Source organism: Podarcis raffonei, chromosome 13 (assembly GCF_027172205.1).
Source record: "Podarcis raffonei isolate rPodRaf1 chromosome 13, rPodRaf1.pri, whole genome shotgun sequence".
Taxonomy (NCBI): domain Eukaryota; kingdom Metazoa; phylum Chordata; class Lepidosauria; order Squamata; family Lacertidae; genus Podarcis; species Podarcis raffonei.
In genome coordinates this window covers 13570841-13589394 of record NC_070614.1, presented here as the reverse complement: position 1 = coordinate 13589394, position 18554 = coordinate 13570841, and positions in this window count along the sequence as shown.

The window sequence follows — 18554 nt, the reverse complement described above, 5'->3', positions numbered from 1 at the left end:
GGGGCTCGTCGACCAGGGAAGGTAACCCCTCTAGGAGAAGGAAAACACTGGTCCTAAATCTCTGCTGCCTTGCGGCTATAGTCATTTGTGAGCAAGGCTTTGGCAGCAAAAATCCATGCCCACTGTCTTGTGGGACATCTTCGGGAGAGGAAAAGGCTAAGGGAGTAGTAGACCCTACACAAATCCAGAGTGGAGGCCCTAAGTGTCGGAATCTGCGCTCGGCCAAGCTGATAAAGCCTCATCTTCCTCCTAGCCGAGCCTTCAGAATCGCCTCCCGACGTGTTTAATGACCTGAGCCTTTGATGAGGCTCCAAGGCACATTCTTCAGCAGAGGTCCCAGCACAGGGAAGAGACGAGAGGTTTGGGCTACATTGTAAAGAGGACACCACTAACGTCACATCCCGTCTCCCTTCTCCCATGAGACTTCCAATAGCCTGGAATCCCTGGAATGTAAACAGAGTCTTGTGACTCCAAAAGCAGCTGCTCAGTGGCAAACAGAAACTAACACTAAGATGGTTGGATGGCGTCTTGTACGCCTCCTTCCAGCAACACCTGCAGCCAAGCTGATGCCAAACGTGTGGCTCTGCTTTCCTTTGGACCACATCAGTGAGGCTGAGAGGGGGGGTCTTGTCTTCTGAGCAGCCCAGGACCTCCAGGCACACTGCCCAGGCAGGCTCGAGCCCCGGGGAAATCACTTCAGTGCTGCTAGCACAGCAAAAACAACACAAGAGGCAGCGGGTATGAGTTACGGGTCTCTGCAGCCACAGCAGGCGCTGTGATTCTCCAGCAGTTTAGTGACACACACACCCAAGAGACACACTCCTTTGTCTCTGGAAGCAGACACATGCCAACAACAAGAAACCAAAAGTCCTTTTCCAATGTTGACACAAACCAGGCAACCAACATGGGCTTTCTACTCAGGAAGATGCTTCACACAAGACAGTAACTCTGACAGAAAAAGGAAAGGTGCATGAACAGGTGATATTGAAAAATGTGTGTGTGTATGTATATATATATATATATATATATATATATGTGTGTGTGTGTGTGTGTATATATAATGTGTGTGTGTGTATATATATATATATATATATATATATATATATATATATATATATAAGACACATTGGTGACTGGGTGAATCACTATCACAGCCTTACTGAGTTTTTGAGAGGATAAAATGAGGCATACCGCCTTGAGCCCGTCGGAGGAAAGATGCAATACAAATGGCAGGAATGATGTAAGTATGTGAGATGGAAGCAAAGATATTAATATAGCATGGGTCAGCTAGGGAAATAGTGTGGTTTTAGTTAAAGCGAGTATGGAGAGGAAGTGATGCCTCTGTGTATGTACATGAGGAAATGTGAGCAGCTTGGGAGGGTGGTTTTTAGATGTCACGTTGAAAAATGGCATGTCAAATCTCAGCATTAGGAGGAAGCCACAAGATCACACCCACCCGCTCCCATAATTAAGGTTCCCAAATGTGAAAATCCGGACAGAGGTTTTGTTTTGTTCTTGGTCAAAGTTGTTGAGCTTCTTTTGGGAACATCATTTACATTTTGAGGCTTTGGGGGGATTTTTAAGGCACTGTTAAAAATTGCTCCACTTGTCATATGTCCGGGTTTTCGCAGACACTTTGCCGATTTGGCAAAAATCCGCTCAGATGCCAATTTTTGGGAGTGATTCCCGGACGTGTCCTCAAAAAGCCTTGGAGCCCAGAAGATGGTAGCAATTATTGTCTGATAGCTACTATTCCTTTCCTGTATCCAATTTGGCCTGGTTTTGGCACAGGAACTGCTTTGGCCACCCTGATTTGGTCACCTGTTTTGGGAGGATGAGGAGAATACAATCCTGCTATAATTCTCTTGAAACCTTGAGTGGTTTTATCTGCCAATGAGTCATGGCATTGTGAATTAGCTCTCTGAACTGGAGTTTGGGGGGTCCTGTGCTTCTGTGGGGCCATACCTACCTGGGTTTCCTTGCCCCCATGGTTTCCAACCTCTGTTTCAAGTGGGGCAGGGCTAAGCTGCAGCCTGATTTCAAAAGTGATCTACAAGCAAGCGATCAGCTCAGACCTCTGACAAGAGCAGAGCTTTCCAAACTTTCCATGTTGATGACACACTTTTTAGACATGCACCATTTTGCGACACAGTAGTTCAGTTTTGGACGCTGGTGGCACTGTGGGTTAAACCACAGAAAATAAAAACTCAAGATTGACTAGTCAGTCTAATTTGGGCAGGGGGGCCTTTATAAAAGCACAGTATGATCTCCTAACTCAGGACGCGGGTGGCGCTGCGGGTTAAACCACAGAGCCTAGGACTTGCCGATCAGAAGGCCAGTGGTTCAAATCCCCGTGACAGGGTGAGCTCCCATTGCTCGGTCCCTGCTCCTGCCAACCTAGCAGTTCAAAAGCACGTCAAAGTGCAAGTAGATAAATAGGTACCACTTCGGCGGGAAGGTAATGGTGTTTCTGTGCACTGCTCTGGTCAGAAGCAGCTTAGTCATGCTGGCCACATGACCCGGAAGCTGTACGCCGGCTCCCTCGGCCAGTAAAGCGAGATGAGCGCCGCAACCCCATAGTCAGTCACGACTGGACCTAATGGTCAGGGGTCCCTTTACCTAGTTCAGTTTTACTAGCGAACCGGACGTTAAACTAATCCCTTTCCAGCCCCTGGAGGAGTACGGGGAGCGTTTGTGCGACACACTGCAGCCGACACGCTAATGTAAGGTTACCAGATTTTTTTCAAAGAATCCGGGGACACTCTTTTTTAAAAAAAGAGAGAGAGAGAGAAAAGTTACTTTTTAAAAGTTTTTTAAAAAAAAAATTAAGAAGTATTATCTTTCCTCAGTTGTGCGGCTTTCCTCTGGGCCCTGGCCTGCTCTCTTGGAGCGCTAGCCCTCCCAGGGCTCTCCTACCTCTCCTTCTGAGCAGCAGTGGCGCAGCAAGGTAAGGGCTCCCCCTTTTTCTCTTCTTCCTCTCTCTCTCTCTTCCTTCTCCTCCTCCTCCTCCCTGCATTGGCTCCAGGATTTTCCTGGCCCTGGAGCGCCACTGGGCAGTCGGCCGGGTGCTCTCTCGCTCCCAGCTCGATTTGGGCGTGTGTGTCAGTGGTTCCCCCAGTTGATGCGCCGGGCGTCCCCGGTTCCCCCGTGGCAGTGGCAGTCTCAGCAGCCCAGAGCCAGCCTGGTAGCGCAGTTGGCTGTGGCTGGCTCCAGGAGCTGCTCGCTGCCGTGGCGCCCGCCATTTTGCCTCGCCAGAAGTCCCCATACGATGTGTCTTGTGCCGTTGAACCAATCACACAACATTCATTCCCTACTAATATAAAATATAAATCCCTTAAAATATGAATCCAGGGACATTAAAAGAAATCCGAGGACATTCCAGGGACGGATTTTGTCCAGGTAAAGGTAAAGGTAAATGGACCCATGGCCGTCAGGTCCAGTCGTGACTGACTCTGGGGTTGCGGCACTCATCTCGCTTTATTGGCCGAGGGAGCTGGCATACAGCTTCCGGGTCATGTGGCCAGCATGACTAAGCCGCTTCTGGCGAACCAGAGCAGCGCATGGAAACGCTGTTTACCTTCCCGCTGGAGAGGTATCTATTTATCTACTTGCACTTTGATGTGCTTTCAAACTGCTAGGTTGGCAGGAGCAGGGACTGAGCAACGGGAGTTCACCCCGTTGCGGGGATTTGAACCGCCGACCTTCTGATTGGCAAGTCCTAGGCTCTGTGGTTTAACCCACAACACCACCCACGTCCCATTTTGTCCAGGTACAGATAGGTAAATCCAGGGACTGTCCCCGGGAAATGGGGACATCTGGCAACCATACGCTAACATGTTGAGACGCACAGTTTGGAAAGCTCTGGGCAAGAGTGATCTGTTTTCTCTGGCCCATCCCAAGCAACCTGCAGGGGGAAGAGGGGAGCAGGGAGAGAGAAAAGGAAGTGAGAGAAAAAATGGTGACCCAAGAGTCATGCAAGCCCCCGCTCCAAGATTACCCCTGAAGGAAAACAACCCTAAAAGGGGGGAAAGTTTCCCCAGAACTGATCTACCTGAGTGAGGCCATCAAGAGATGAGTTGCAGGAGAGGTCATCAATGGGTTAATGATGCTCAACTCTACTACTCCCTTACATCCGATTTCAGGTGCATGCTAGGTTGGGTGCCTGGCACCCGTCATGTGTCGCTTAAAGTCAATAAACTGAAGCTCAGCTCGGATTAAGACTGGTGGGTGTTTATGTGCTTTGGGAGGCTGTTTCAACTTGTTCCGGATGCGGTTGCACTCCACCAAAAGGAGGAGGTTTGCAATCTGGGAATCAGGGCCACCAAGAGGGAGGTGTGGCGTAACCTGATGCACTAGGCCCAGAGCCAGCTGCGGCCGCCCACTCGCCCAGGCCTCCAGCCACCCAGCTACTGCAAGGCCAGGTTGCTACAACTACAACTAATCCAGAATGTGGCAGCCAGACTGGTGACTGGCAGCAGCCACTGAGACCATATAGCACCGGTCCTGAAAGACCTACATTGGCTCCCAGTACATGGTAGCACTGTGGTCTAAACCACAGAGCCTAGGACTGGCCAATTGGAAGGTCGGCAGTTCGAATCCCCGCGATGGGGTGAGCTCCTGTTGCTCATTCCCTGCTCCTGCCAACCTAGCAGTTCGAAAGCACGTCAAAGTGCAAGTAGATCAATAGGTACCGCTCCAGCGGGAAGGTAAACAGTGTTTCCGTGCGCTGCTCTGGTTTGCCAGAAGCGGCTTAGTCATGCTGGCCACATGACCCGGAAGCTGTACGCCGGCTCCCTCGGCCAATAAAGCGAGATGAGCGCCGCAACCCCAGAGTCGGCCACGACTGGATCTAATGGTCAGGGGTCCCTTTACCTTTACCTTTAACATATGGCTGCCCCCAGGTGTTTTTTCTTTGGAAGCCTGCCGAGAACCACCAAAGTGAGGCGGGTGGCAACTGGCTGGAGGGCCTTCTCAGTCGTGGCCCCCGCACAGACCTATTTATTTTCACCCCAACGGAGAGAGATGCGCAGCAGCACTTTTCCCACCTGCAGTTCCCAGCACCTCGTATTCAGATGCATATTGTTTCTACAGTGGAGGTGTAATAACAGGTGTAATTATTCTTATTATGTGGTGGAGGTGTTTTAATTGCTGCTTTGGGTTGCTGCTGCTGACTATTTGTATTCTTTCGTGCTGCTGCAATTTTGTTTTATTTTTAACAGGGAAGGGTGGGGTGAAAAGAACACCAAACTAGAGAGAAGCAGGGCAAGGCTGCATGAAATATTCATTGGAACGAGAGAAAATGAGGCTGTGATAAAGACAATTCAGTCAATCCCTTAGCGCCCAAACAAATTAAACAACAAAACCCCAGCTTTAGACCTGCTGAAACAACAATATTGTGACCATTGTCCAAATGCTGCAGGAGACTTGGGTTATGATGTATGTGAAACCTCCCCAAGGATGTGTGGCAGATCCCCAGAGGCCTTCACTTAACTGTGTGGCACCCTTGCCTAATGTAATATCTGCCTGTCTGCCTGGAAACATTTCTGCACCTGAGACAAAATATTAAAATTAAATTAAATTAAAACAGCAGCCTCCTGTCGTTCGGATAATAATGATGCATCTCTAAAGGGCATCTTTAAATGTGCCAAATTTTTCAAAGACGTGATCTCAGTAATAACAGTCTCATAATGTAGGACAATGGATGCGGGTGGCGCTGTGGTCTAAACCACAGAGCCTAGGACTGGCCAATCAGAAGGTCTGCGGTTCGAATCCCCGCGACGGGGTGAGCTCCCGTTACTCAGTCCCTGCTCCTGCCAACCTAGCAGTTCGAAAGCACGTCAAAGTGCAAGTAGATAAATAGGTACCACTCTGGCAGGAAGGCAAACGGTGTTTCCGTGCGCTGCTCTGGTTCGCCAGAAGTGGCTTAGTCATGCTGGCCATATGACCCGGAAGCTGTACGCCGGCTCCCTCGGCCAGTAAAGCGAGATGAGTGCCGCAACCCCAGAGTCGGCCACGACTGGACCTAATGGTCAGGGGTCCCTTTACCTTTACCTTTAATGTAGGACAATATTAGTATATCCAGGGCTTTTTCCCCAGCCGGAACTTGCTGGAACTGAGCACCTCTCAGGTGGGCTCCATTGCCATTATAAGAAAACAAAGGAGGCGTTCACAGTGAGTTCCAGCATCTCTTTTTCTATGAAAATAGCATTGAGTATATCCGCTTTAGTAAAAAGGCCTGTGGAATTTCTCTGGGGCAGAGGAGGTATTTTGGAAGTTTGGGAAGGAGGGCCCAAACTTTTCCTGTCCAATCAACTCAGGGGTGTGGCACTAAAGGCTCTTTGAACTCTCCCCAAGCCACACCCTCTCTCCAGGCCACACCCCTCACTGCCCCTGCTTCCACCCCAATGTTTTTGTCTACCTGCAACGTGACCTTGACCTCGGATGGAGCCTCTTGCATTCCTAATGGAGGCCAGAGAGGCATGTGCATGTTCAGAATCTGGCCTATTGTGGAAAGAATTTTTTTTAATGTTCATTGCTCCGCCCCCTTTAACTTTTGCCTGTGGCCCCGCCCACCTCTGGCCTAGGGTTGACCAGAGGGGAACATGGCCCTTGTATCGAAAACATTCCTCCACTTGACCCTTTTTCACCTAAGACCCTCAGCCACAGGCGCCTGGTCGCCCCCTAGATCAAAGGGGTCTGGCGCGCACTTGTGATGTCACACACGCGACAAGTGATGTCACACACATCTCCCGACACCGTGCAGGGCGGGGCATCCTCCTGGTACCTGCTGGTAGGCCCCATCACAGCCACAGAAAGGTTTTTCTGCCACAGGGCGCAGAAAAATGGGGCTTATTGAAAAAAATGGGGGGCGCACTTGGCCCCTCAGGTTCCTTAGATGGCACCCCTGCCCCTCACGCTTCCCTGAACGAGAAATTTATAAATGGCTTCCTCCTCCCCTGCAAAAATGGCTCCCCGCCTTTTGCTTCATTGACTCACTTTTGAGCCTGGCGGAAACCAAACGTTGGGAACCGGTGCGGTTATAAATATCCCTCTCTGCGTGTCTAGGCTCCTGGCTGAGTGGGTGCTGAGACGATAAGAGCAGCTTGCCGAAAACCACCTACTGAGCTTGTGGCAGACCTTCCGCAGCTCAGAAAACAGAAAACAGCTCCCTTTTTTGCGGTCTGCCTGCCCAAAGGGAGAGGCTTTCATCTGCCCCTTGGCATGGCAAAGGTCAGCCCAGCACATCATGCCCTCGGTTTTGAAAGGCACAGGCAGGTTGCTCCTTCTGGCGACAGACACGTGTGGCTCCTCATTGCCTTCCTCCGCTGCTCGCGAGATAAATAAACGTGCACACGGACATCCTTTTGGGACTGGAGGAGCCCAACCCAGCCGGAATGCCATCCATGCCCTCCGACAAGCCCGTGACTCAGTCAGGGTGGCACAGGAAGCTGGTGGAAATCTTGGACACGCACCGAGAGAGAGAGATGCACTCGGCGGTGGTGTGTGAGTCATTCCCCACTGAGCAGCGCCCTCCCCCCAACCTCCCCGGCCTTGGGGAGACTTCCTTTGACTGAGGAAGCTTCCTTCCTCCATCCAGCGCAGGCTGGTGGGAACAGCCCTGTCCTTCTGCCTGCCTCACTCTCGCAAGACTCTGCACAAGTGCGGCAGGGCTTGGCCGAAAACGGGCATCGCTGGGGAGGAGTCGGAGGAGACGAGGTCACGGAACTAGGTCTTGGGTGACTGCAAGGAGCTCTTTTTGACGGATGGAAAAGCGAGCACCTGTCCTCAGCTGGAATTGACCTGGATGAAAGAAACTGGGAGGGGTGTGGCCAGCTGTTTCCCCCAGAGGTGCCTCTTAGTTTTGGTTTTTCGTGTTGCGTCGAAGCGGCACTTGCGGAACGCTCCTCTCGGCGTCGGACGTCTTGGCTGCTGCCCGCAAGGAGAAGCTGATTTTGATCCTTTAGGTGACGGCTGAATGCCAGACTTGGGCTTCTGGTGATGAAGATGATGTTTGGGGAGAGCCGCTGGACCCAAGTCTTGACCGGCTGCTGTTTCTTTCCTTCACTCGCAAGTCTCCTTCTCCTGAGGAAGCCGACGGAAAGATCTGTTTTGTGACAGTCTCTGCTCCCCCTCCTTTCCTCCCTTCTCGACATAGTTTAGGTAGGGGAGGACCAGAGGCAGGTTCAGACCAGGCACACAGGCCTGGGCAGGTCCGTGCTGCTCCTGATACAATCGACGAGGAAGATCTGGGACATCCTTCGAAGCGTAGGATCGAAAGGCAGGCGAAGAAGAGGCCGGGACAGGAAAGGAAACGAAGAAAATGTGAGCCAGCAGGTAAAACAGGGGAACAGGGTGGGGTCAAGGGGTCAAGTCCCGGGAGGCTGGCTGAATCCGTGATGGGACAGCATGGAAAACAGGTCAAAATGACCTCTGTTTCCCCAATGTTGTTCCAGCTGTTGAAAATTCAGAGTGTGAGCTGAATTTCTTGAATGATCACCTTCGGCAGGGCTTGTGTGTTTGTCTGGGCAAGAGTTGCTTGTTATGGGGTGTAGAGAAATGGACTCTCGCCAGCGCTCCTTGCACAGAAGGGAACAGCCGCTCCTGACATAAAAGTCTCCTCCAAATATTTTCCAACCCATTCAGTTGGCCAGCTAGAGAGAGGATGGAGAAGCTGGACACAATTCTGTATCTCTTTTTGTCCGTAGATTCTGGCCCATTGATCTTTGAGAGGCAGGCAGGCTGGCAGCTGTCCAGCGGGGGCAGAGAGGTGAAACTGTGGTCCAGATCCCAGATAGCCATGCTGGGATTGTTTAATGGCCCTGGGAGAAACTTCGGTTTTCCTCGTCTGTGCAAGTGGAGTGATGGTGCCCTGCCGCACAGTGCAAACATGATGGGAAACAGAAAATAATCGTTGCCATATCGGCCCATCAGAAAAATCCCAACATCCCTATTGGGGAAATACTTTTATAAAGAAACATCTCAAAAGAGCATGCAAGCTTTTTTGAATTCTCTGGAACACTAAACAATGTCCTGCTATCTGCTCTTTAGAAGCACTGAGGGAAATTAAGGAACCTTTTTTAAATCAGATCAAGGTCCGTCTAACTCAGTACCTGCTAGGAACAGAGATGAAATGTGTTTGGTCTGCATTTTGAAGTGCACAGACTTCTACGCAGATCGGAGCACAGCTATCGCACACATTCCTGATTTTTGTCATATGGTTTCAGTGATATTTTAAATGGGGAAATGCATACCAAAAACGTAATGGGCATATAGGATTGAGCACACGCTAAAGCTCATCCATCTAGCCATCTCTAAGCACTGCAACAGCAGCCCTGCAGATGCAAGCAGAGCAGGAAAACAAACCTCTTTGTCTGGGGTTTATTCCCTGAATCTGTAAACAAGAGTCTCATTCCTCTGAAACATGGAAGTTTCTTCCCCAGCCACTACTAAATACTGATTTCTCTCTCTCTCCTTGTTCAGTTTGTCTATTCGTTCTTAAAAATACATCTATGCTAGTGGCCACAACAACATTTAGTGGCAATGAATTGCATGTATTTCACCATAATAGGGTGAGCACAACCAACACCCTCCTGATGTTTTGTATTTGATGACTAGTGGATGTTTGTTGTAAACTGCTCTGGGCGCAGCTAAGTGTGGAAAGGTGACATATAGACCAACTTATAGGTGACATATAGACATATATACTCTCCTTCCTTGGAGGTTTTTTTTAGCAAAGGTTGGACGGTCATCTGTCCACGTGGCTTGGCTCACTTGCTCGAGATGTGCATACAATTGCTTTTCAGACGCCTGTAGCTACGGTGCGCTTGTGGCACATTGTGGTTTGGCTTGCATGAATTGTTCCACTGGTGTTTTTTTTGTACAGACCTGCCTTTTGTACAGGGGTAGTTAGACAAGGTGGCCATGCACTGATTTTTTTCAGCTTCTGAATCCCTTGCCTGAGTTTCCAGCAGCCTCAGAATGTGTTTTCAAAGCCAAAAACTCAGTCCAGGAAACCTGTAAAGAAATCATATAGGCAAGTGCCTCTGAACATGTGACGAGACCTTTCTCTTCCTTACTGAGCTGAAAGGTGACAGCAGGGATAGCTCAGCTGGTAGAGCTTGAGACTCTTAATGTCAGCATTGTGGGTTCAAGTCCCACATTGGGCAAAAGTTTCCTGCATTTCAGGGGGTTGGCCTAGATGACCGCTGGTGTCCCTTCCAACTCTTCCAGGTCGCAAGGTGGTTGGATTGGTCTCAACTAGGGCCAGGGCCTTTTCAGTACTGGCCCCGACTTGGTGGAACGCTCTGTCACAAGAGACCAGGGCCCTGTGGGACTTGACATCTTTCCGCAGGGCCTGCAAGACAGAGCTGTTCCGCCTGGCCTTTGGTTTGGACCCGGTCTGACCCTTATGCTTCCCTCCCCTTATGGTCTTGATTTATCAGCTACTTTAAAATGAGGCTGTATTTTAAATTGGTCCCCCCCCCTCTTTTTCCCCTATTATGATTTTACTGTGATTTTATTGGTGTTAGCCGCCCAGAGCCCGGCTCTGGCCGAGGAGGGCAGGGTATAAATAAAATTATTATTATTATTATTATTATTATTATTATTATTATTATTATTACTACTATTCTATGATTCTATGATCAAAACACATGGACAAACATGTGGAAGAAACAAACAACGTGCATCTGTTATTCCTTCCTCTAGTTTCCTTTTTAGGGAGAAAGCATTTTCTATCACTCAAACTGTAATATTTTTGTGCTTGGAAAATGCAGCATATCTCCCAGTGGGTGCAAACATATGTGCGGCAAACATATATACATACATAATTTTATTTGTATGCTGTCTTTCCATAGTTAAAACCATGCTCAAGGCGGCTTACCATATGAAAAATATTACGTAATTACAAACATAATAGGTCATAAGCCAGGCATCCCCAAACTCTGCTTTCCAGTTGTTTTGGGACTTCAGTTCCCATCATCCCTGACCACTGGTCCTGTTAGCTAGGGATGATGGGAGTTGGAGTCCCAAAACAGCTGGAGGGGCGAGTTTGGGGATGCCTGTCATAAGCAATGAATAAACCAGCAAAAAAGTACACAGCCAAATTAAACATTTCCCACATAAAGCACAGCAAGAACTAAAATAAAGATACAAAAGATTAATATCAAGAGCAGCAAAAAAATAAATAACTCCCACAACAACAGCCCAGTCCAAGAGTCTGTTCAGCTGCATTGGCTTTTGTAGTTGGAGTCAGTCAGGGTCGTGCCCTCTCAGGCCAGATGCATGGCAGGGAGCAGATATTCCACGACTCACAGCCAAGATTGCCATAGACTGGAATGGCCCAAGTGCCAAAGGCCAGGTTCTATGGCAACAGTGACGGTACCTTTTCTAGGGATAAGCAATGAAACTCATCGCTGCTCTATGCATTTCACAAATCATTGTTTGAACAGGAAGGGGAATTGGTGTTTGGGGAATGAGTATGGATATTTTGATATTTTAATGTTCAAATTCCGGCAGCTGCTTTGCAATTTCCATTGGGAAGTGAGGGAAAGGTTGCTTTTATGTGATGGCTTCGTTTATTCTCGATGCAATTTTACTTTGAGTTTCTTCTGAAAATTAGGTGGGATAAGTTGAAAACGTAGGTAAGTGTGTAGCATTCAAGAGAACGAATGCTATAGCCAAATTGAAAGAAAGATTAATTTATGTTCCCAGCAATATCAAAAGCAACATGGTGGCCAAAAACAATTACAATGCCAGACTTTACCCAGCTGAGAGCAAGCTGTGAAGCTTTGTATAATCAGCAAATGTCTGATTCTGATGTCCAACTCTGAACTCTGCTGAACGGTGTTTTCGGATTACAACTACTGTTTCGTTGAATTCTTCATCAGCCAATTAATTCAACACTCGTGAATAGAAAGATATGTAATTTCTTCGTTAGCCAATCTTTTTTCGAATAGATATAATATACAGTGGTACCTCAGGTTACATACGCTTCAGGTTACAGACTCCACTAACCCAGAAATAGTGCTTCAGGTTAAGAACTTTGCTTCAGGATGAGAACAGAAATCGTGCTCCGGCGGTGTGGCAGCAGCAGGAGGCCCCATTAGCTAAAGTGGTGCTTCAGGTTAAGAACAGTTTCAGGTTAAGAACGGACCTCCGGAACGAATTAAGTACTTAACCCGAGGTACCTCCGTACATGAGAATGAAAAATACTCTGGAACAGTGCTCATGCGATTATGTTCGACATCAGAATCAGACATTTGCTGATTATACAAGGCTTGCTCTCCGTGATTCATTTAAAGACTTTCAGAGACTTCAGTTTGTTAGTTTTGATGTTTTGAATTAGTCCATAAAGTTTTTCACATTGTAATTGTTTCTGGCCATCGTGTTGCTTTTGATATTGCTAATTTATGTTCCCGGCAGCAATGCACCCACTTTTTTTCGTATCTGGTCCTTAAAAAAAATAAATCAGTTTTTGAAAGCCACCTATTCCCCATCTGCAGCTTAGTTAATTTCACTTCTCTGCTTGCTGAAAGTGAGATAGTTTGTCAGAGAAGGCCACTTCCTCCATCTCTAACTCTCTTTTGTGCAGTGATGGGCAAAAGTTAAACTACTTTTCAAAGGGTCTAGGAGCACCTGCAGATTACAAACCTGCTCCCTCAGGGAGAGTACGATCCCATTCAGGGCAGGAAGTTTACCAGCTTCCCAGATCTGGGAACAACTCTCCTACAGAGCCTCCAATTTGCCAGGATTCAGATTCAGTTTGTTAGCATTCATCCAGCTCACTAGTGCAACCGGAACCTCGCCCAGGACCTCCTTGGCCATACTGATTCAGACATTACAGAGAAATAGAGTTGGGCCATCATCAGCATATCCCCAGAAAAAATAATTAAATAGCACTGGAGACAATGTAATGATGTAATGCCCTGCAGCCCCCTGTGATTCAAGAGGCAGGAGTCTGAGTAATAACAATAATTTATTATTTCTACCCTGACCATCTGGCTGGGTTTCCCCAGCCACTCTGGGCGGCTTTCAACAGAACATTAAAAACACAATAAAACTTCAAAAATGAAAAACTTCCCTAAACAGGGCTGCCATCAGATGTCTTCTAAAAGTCAGATAGTTGTTTAATTTCCTTGACATCTGATGGGAAGGTGTTACACAGGGAGGGTACCACCACTGAGAAGGCCCTCTGCCTGGTTCCCTGTAACCTCACTTCTCGCAGTGAGGGAACCGCCAGAAGGCCCTCGGTGCTGGACCTCAGTGTCCGGGTTGAACGATGGGGGTGGAGATGCTCCTTCAGGTATACTGGGCTGAGGCTGTTTAGGGCTTTAAAGGTCAGCACCAACACTTTGAAGTACATCCAGGGCTACCTTCTCAAACCGTTTCTGGAGGTAAGAGCAGAACCACTGCAGAACATTTCCCCTGATGTCAATGGCATCAAACCCAGATGAGAGATTGAGCCAGGAGTAGCTCCATGCGCTTGCAGGCCATGGACCAGTTTGGCAGCCACATGAAGGGGTCTACTTCATAGCATCCAACACGGGCACCAATTCCTGAGGGCTGAGGGGACTTAAGTGCCCCCCCCTGTATTTTAGGGGGCTGAGTCCCCCCCAGATGCTGCACGATGCCCAGATGTCATGCATGACGGTGTCACATCCAGTGTCCAGTGTGTCGCGTCCGAAAAATGAGCGACTTTTGTTCTAGTGCTCTGGTGCAACCCAGCTGACTCACACCAGAGCATCAGTCTGAAAAAGGAGAGTTGTACCAAAAAAATTCCAGGATCCAAACAGAAACCAGGATTTGCTTCTGGGATGTCCCACATAAAACGAGACAGTTGAAGGGTATGCTACATGTATAAACATACAGTGGTACCTCGGGTTACAGACGCTTCAGGTTACATATGCTTCAGGTTACAGACTCCGCTAACCCAGAAATAGTACCTCGGGTTAAGACCTTTGCTTTAGGATGAGAACAGCAATCGTGCTCCGGCGGCACAGCAGCAGCAGGAGGCCCCATTAGCTAAAGTGGTGCTTCAGGTTAAGAACAGTTTCAGGTTAAGAACGGACCTCCGGAACGAATTAAGTACTTAACCCGAGGTACCACTGTAAACAGTCATACCTCATGTTATGTTTGCTTCATGTTACGGTCTTTCAGGTTACGTCCCGCGGTGACCCAGAAGTACCAGAAAGGGTTACTTCCGGGTTTCGCCGCTCGTGCATGCGCAGAAGCGCAAAATGACGTCACATGCATGCGCAGAAGCGGTGAATCGCAACCCGCGCGTGCACAGACGTGCCGCTGCGGGTTGCGCTCTTTTCATGTTGCGAACGGGGCTCCGGAACGGATCCCGTTCGCAACCAGAGGTACCACTGTATACATGAACAGCTCTGCTGTGTGAAGGATGGTTAACCAGGGATGTTTGAACACTGTGGAGCCTTCTGGTCCCCTCCTACAGCCGGCAAATGTATGGGCACCAAGTGATGCTGTCAGTGTGCATGTTTTCGGCGGGGCTGCACCCCACAATCATGTGGCCCAAGTCACATGTGCCTTCACTATGTGTGTGAGAGCATTTCAGCAGGTCTCCTCTTCCCCCTGTATCATAACGCGGCATCATACTGGGAAAAGCTAACCGTTACGTAACGGGGAGTGCAAGGCCCAAGTAAGATCTGGTCCCTTCCGTGCAACCTGGCTCTGTGCAGATCGTTTTGTCACAGACTACAATTCACGCAGGAAACCGCTGCACCAGCCACAGCTGTAGCGTCTGGCCCCATTTGCAAGACTCCTCCCAGCAAGAAGGAAAAGAGAACAGAGGCAGGAAAACAGAGAGGGCTGGTTGAGCACAGACTGACAAACGGAAGAGCCCTGAGACAGGCACACCCACGCACTGTGCTGCCTTTGTTATGACAGTGCGGTGTGGCATTTGGGCTAACATCAGAGCAGTGCACACTGGTTAGCACAGTGCAATGTTAGCTCTAGAATGCAATGTGCTATTAAAGATTGCCATTTAATATGCAAACTAAAACCCTTCCGGTTTCCACAACATCTTCTTGTTTTGAATACATCTTGCTTAACCATCAGTAAGGAATCCTTTGTAAGGGTAGCACAGGTGTATCATCATTAATGGGACGTGGGTGGCGCTGTGGGTGAAACCACAGAGCCTAGGACTTGCCGATCAGAAGGTTGGCGGTTCGAATCCCCGCAATGGGGTGAGCTCCCGTTGCTCGGTCCCTGCTCCTGCCAACCTAGCAGTTCGAAAGCACGTCAAAGTGCAAGTAGATAAACAGGTACTGCTCCGGCGGGAAGGTAAATGGCGTTTCTGTGACTGCTCTGGTTCGCCAAAAGCGGCTTAGTCATGCTGGCCACCTGACCCAGAAGCTGTACGCCGGCTCCCTCAGCCAATAAAGCGAGATGAGTGCCGCAACCCCAGAGTTGGCCACGACTGGACCTAATGGTCAGGGGTCCCTTTACCTTTATGATCATTAATATTAATAATACAATTTATATAGCACCTTTTATCAAAAGATGCCGGGGCAGTGTACAACATCGGAAACACATTGCAAAACATCAGTGATAGAAATCTAATAAAAACATAGTTGAAAGCATACTGACAGACAGCCTAATAGTAAAACAAATCATCATAATAACTGTCCTCTCCCCACACTTTCACAGGCCATAGATTATTTAATAGCCATAAGCCTGGGCAAAGAATACTGTTGGCTGCAGCTCACACTGTGGGCATAGGAACAGCACACTGCACAACAGAAACTAGGCTGGCATATTGACTGCTTTATTAAAATCCCCAAATGCGAGAGGTTTGCACAACAATTTGGTGCATCCTCACTCAGGAATAGGTCACAGCACTCAGTGGGGTGACTTACTCCCAGCTTAGTGTTCACAGGCGTTTGACATTGCCAGCTTAATCTATATCAGCGGAGGGCCTTTGGGCAAACTGGCCCTCTCTGTTGCTAACCTAGAGGGAAGATGGAGGGAGCAGAAATGGCTAGCTTTCAGAAGGAGAGGGAGAAGCCTTCAGACCTGTTTTCAAAAGTAGCCCTTGCTACTTGCCCAGGCTACTTTTTGTTGTTGTTTAGTCGTTTAGTCGTGTCTGACTCTTCGTGACCCCGTGGACCAGAGCATGCCAGGCACTCCTGTCTTCCACTGCCTCCCGCAGTTTGGTCAAACTTATGCTGGTAGCTTCGAGAACACTGCCCAACCATCTCGTCCTCTGTCGTCCCCTTCTCCTTGTGCCCTCCATCTTTCCCAACATCAGGGTCTTTTCCAGGGAGTCTTCTCTTCTCATGAGGTGGCCAAAGTATTGGAGCCTCAGCTTCAGGATCTGTCCTTCCAGTGAGCACTCAGGGCTGATTTCCTTAAGAATGGATAGGTGTGGTCTTCTTGCAATCCATGGGACTCTCAAGAGTCTCCTCCAGCACCATAATTCAAAAGCATCAATACTTATTAACCAGTGCCATATTGTTATCCTGGAAGACCACCAGAGAAGTTTTAATATTGGGACCTATCTGATTGCATTTCTCAATGCATGCTGTTGAAATGAATTTTTTTTAAAAAAAATCAGAGTAGTGTTGGGAAGCCCTCGGCCTGAAGCCCTCTTCCAGGAACGCCATTTGCAAGTCTGTAATCTAGTCTGGCCCCTTCATGGATCACTGCCTTGCCGTGGCGAAGGGGCTTGAAGAACTCAGAGAAGCTATGAACTACGCCGAGCAGGGCACACAAGATGAACAGGTCATAGTGGAGAGTTTTGACCAAACGTGATCCACCTGGAGGAGGAACCGGCAAGCCACTCCAGTATCCCTGCCAAGAAAACTCCATGGACAAAGACAACAGGCATATAAAAGTTATGACGCTGGAAGATGAGCCCCTCAGGTCGGAAGGCGTCCAACATGCTACTGGGGAAGAGCGGAGGGCAAGTACAAGTAGATCCAGAGCTGATGAAGCGGCTGGGCCAAAGCCGAAAGGACGCTCAGTTGCTGATATGCCTGGAAGCGAAAGGAAAGTCCAATGCTGTAAAGAAAAATATTGCATAGGAACCTGGAATGTAAGAACCATGAACCTGGGTAAGTTGGAGGTGGTCAAAAATGAGATGGCAAGAATAAATATTGACATCCTGGGCATCAGTGAACTAAAATGGACGGGAATGGGTGAATTCAGTTCGGATGACCATCATATCTACTACTGTGGGCAAGAAACCCGTAAAAGAAATGGAGTGGCCCTCATAGTCAACAAAAGTGTGGCGAAAGCTGTACTGGGATGCAATCTCAAAAATGATAGAATGATCTCGATACGAATCCAAGGCAGACCTTTTAACATCACAGTAATCCAAGTTTATGCACCAACTACTGGTGCTGAAGAAACTGAAATAGACCAATTCTATGAAGACTTACAACACCTTATAGAAGTGACACCAAAGAAGGATGTTCTTCTCATTATAGGGGATTGGAATGCTAAAGTAGGGAGGCAAGAGATAAAAGGAACAACTGGCAAGTTTGGCCTTGGAGATCAAAACGAAGCAGGGCAAAGGCTAATAGAGTTCTGTCAAGAGAACAAGCTGGTCATCACAAACACGCTTTTCCAACAACACAAGAGACGACTCTACACATGGACATCACCAGATGGGCAGCATCGAAATCAGATTGATTATATTCTCTGCAGCCAAAGATGGAGAAGCTCTATACAGTTAGCAAAAACAAGACCTGGAGCTGACTGTGGCTCAGATCATCAGCTTCTTATAGCAAAATTCAAGCTTAAACTGAAGAAAGTAGGAAAAACCACTGGGCCGGTAAGATACAATCTAAGTCAAATCCCTTATGAATACACAGTGGAAGTGAGGAACAGGTTTAAGGATTTAGATTTGGTGGACAGAGTACCTGAAGAACTATGGATGGATGCTCGTAACATTATACAGGAGGCAGCAACGAAAACCATCCCAATGAAAAGGAAATGCAAGAAAGCAAAGTGGCTGTCCAATGAGGCCTTACAAATAGCGGGGGAGAGAAGGCAAGCAAAATGCGAGGGAGATAGTGACAGATACAGGAAATTGAATGCAGATTTCCAAAGAATAGCAAGGAGAGACAAGAAGACCTTCTTAAACGAGCAATGCAAAGAAATAGAGGAAAGCAATAGAATGGGAAGAACCAGAGATCTGTTCAAGAAAATTGGAGATATGAAAGGAACATTTCGTACAAAGATTTCCATAATAAAGGACAAAAGTAGAAAGGACCTAACAGAAGCAGAAGACATCAAGAAGAGGTGGCAAGAATACACAGAGGAATTATACCAGAAAGAAATGGATATCTCGTACACCCCAGGTAGTGTAGTTGCTGACCTTGAGCCAGACATCCTGGAGAGTGAAGTCAAATGGGCCTTAGAAAGCACTGCAAATAACAAGGCCAGTGGAAGTGATGGTATTCCAGCTGAACTATTTAAAATTTTAAAAGATGATGCTGTTAAGGTGCTACACTCAATATGCCAGCAAGTTTGGAAAACTCAGCAGTGGCCAGAAGATTGGAGAAGATCAGTCTACATCCCAATCCCAA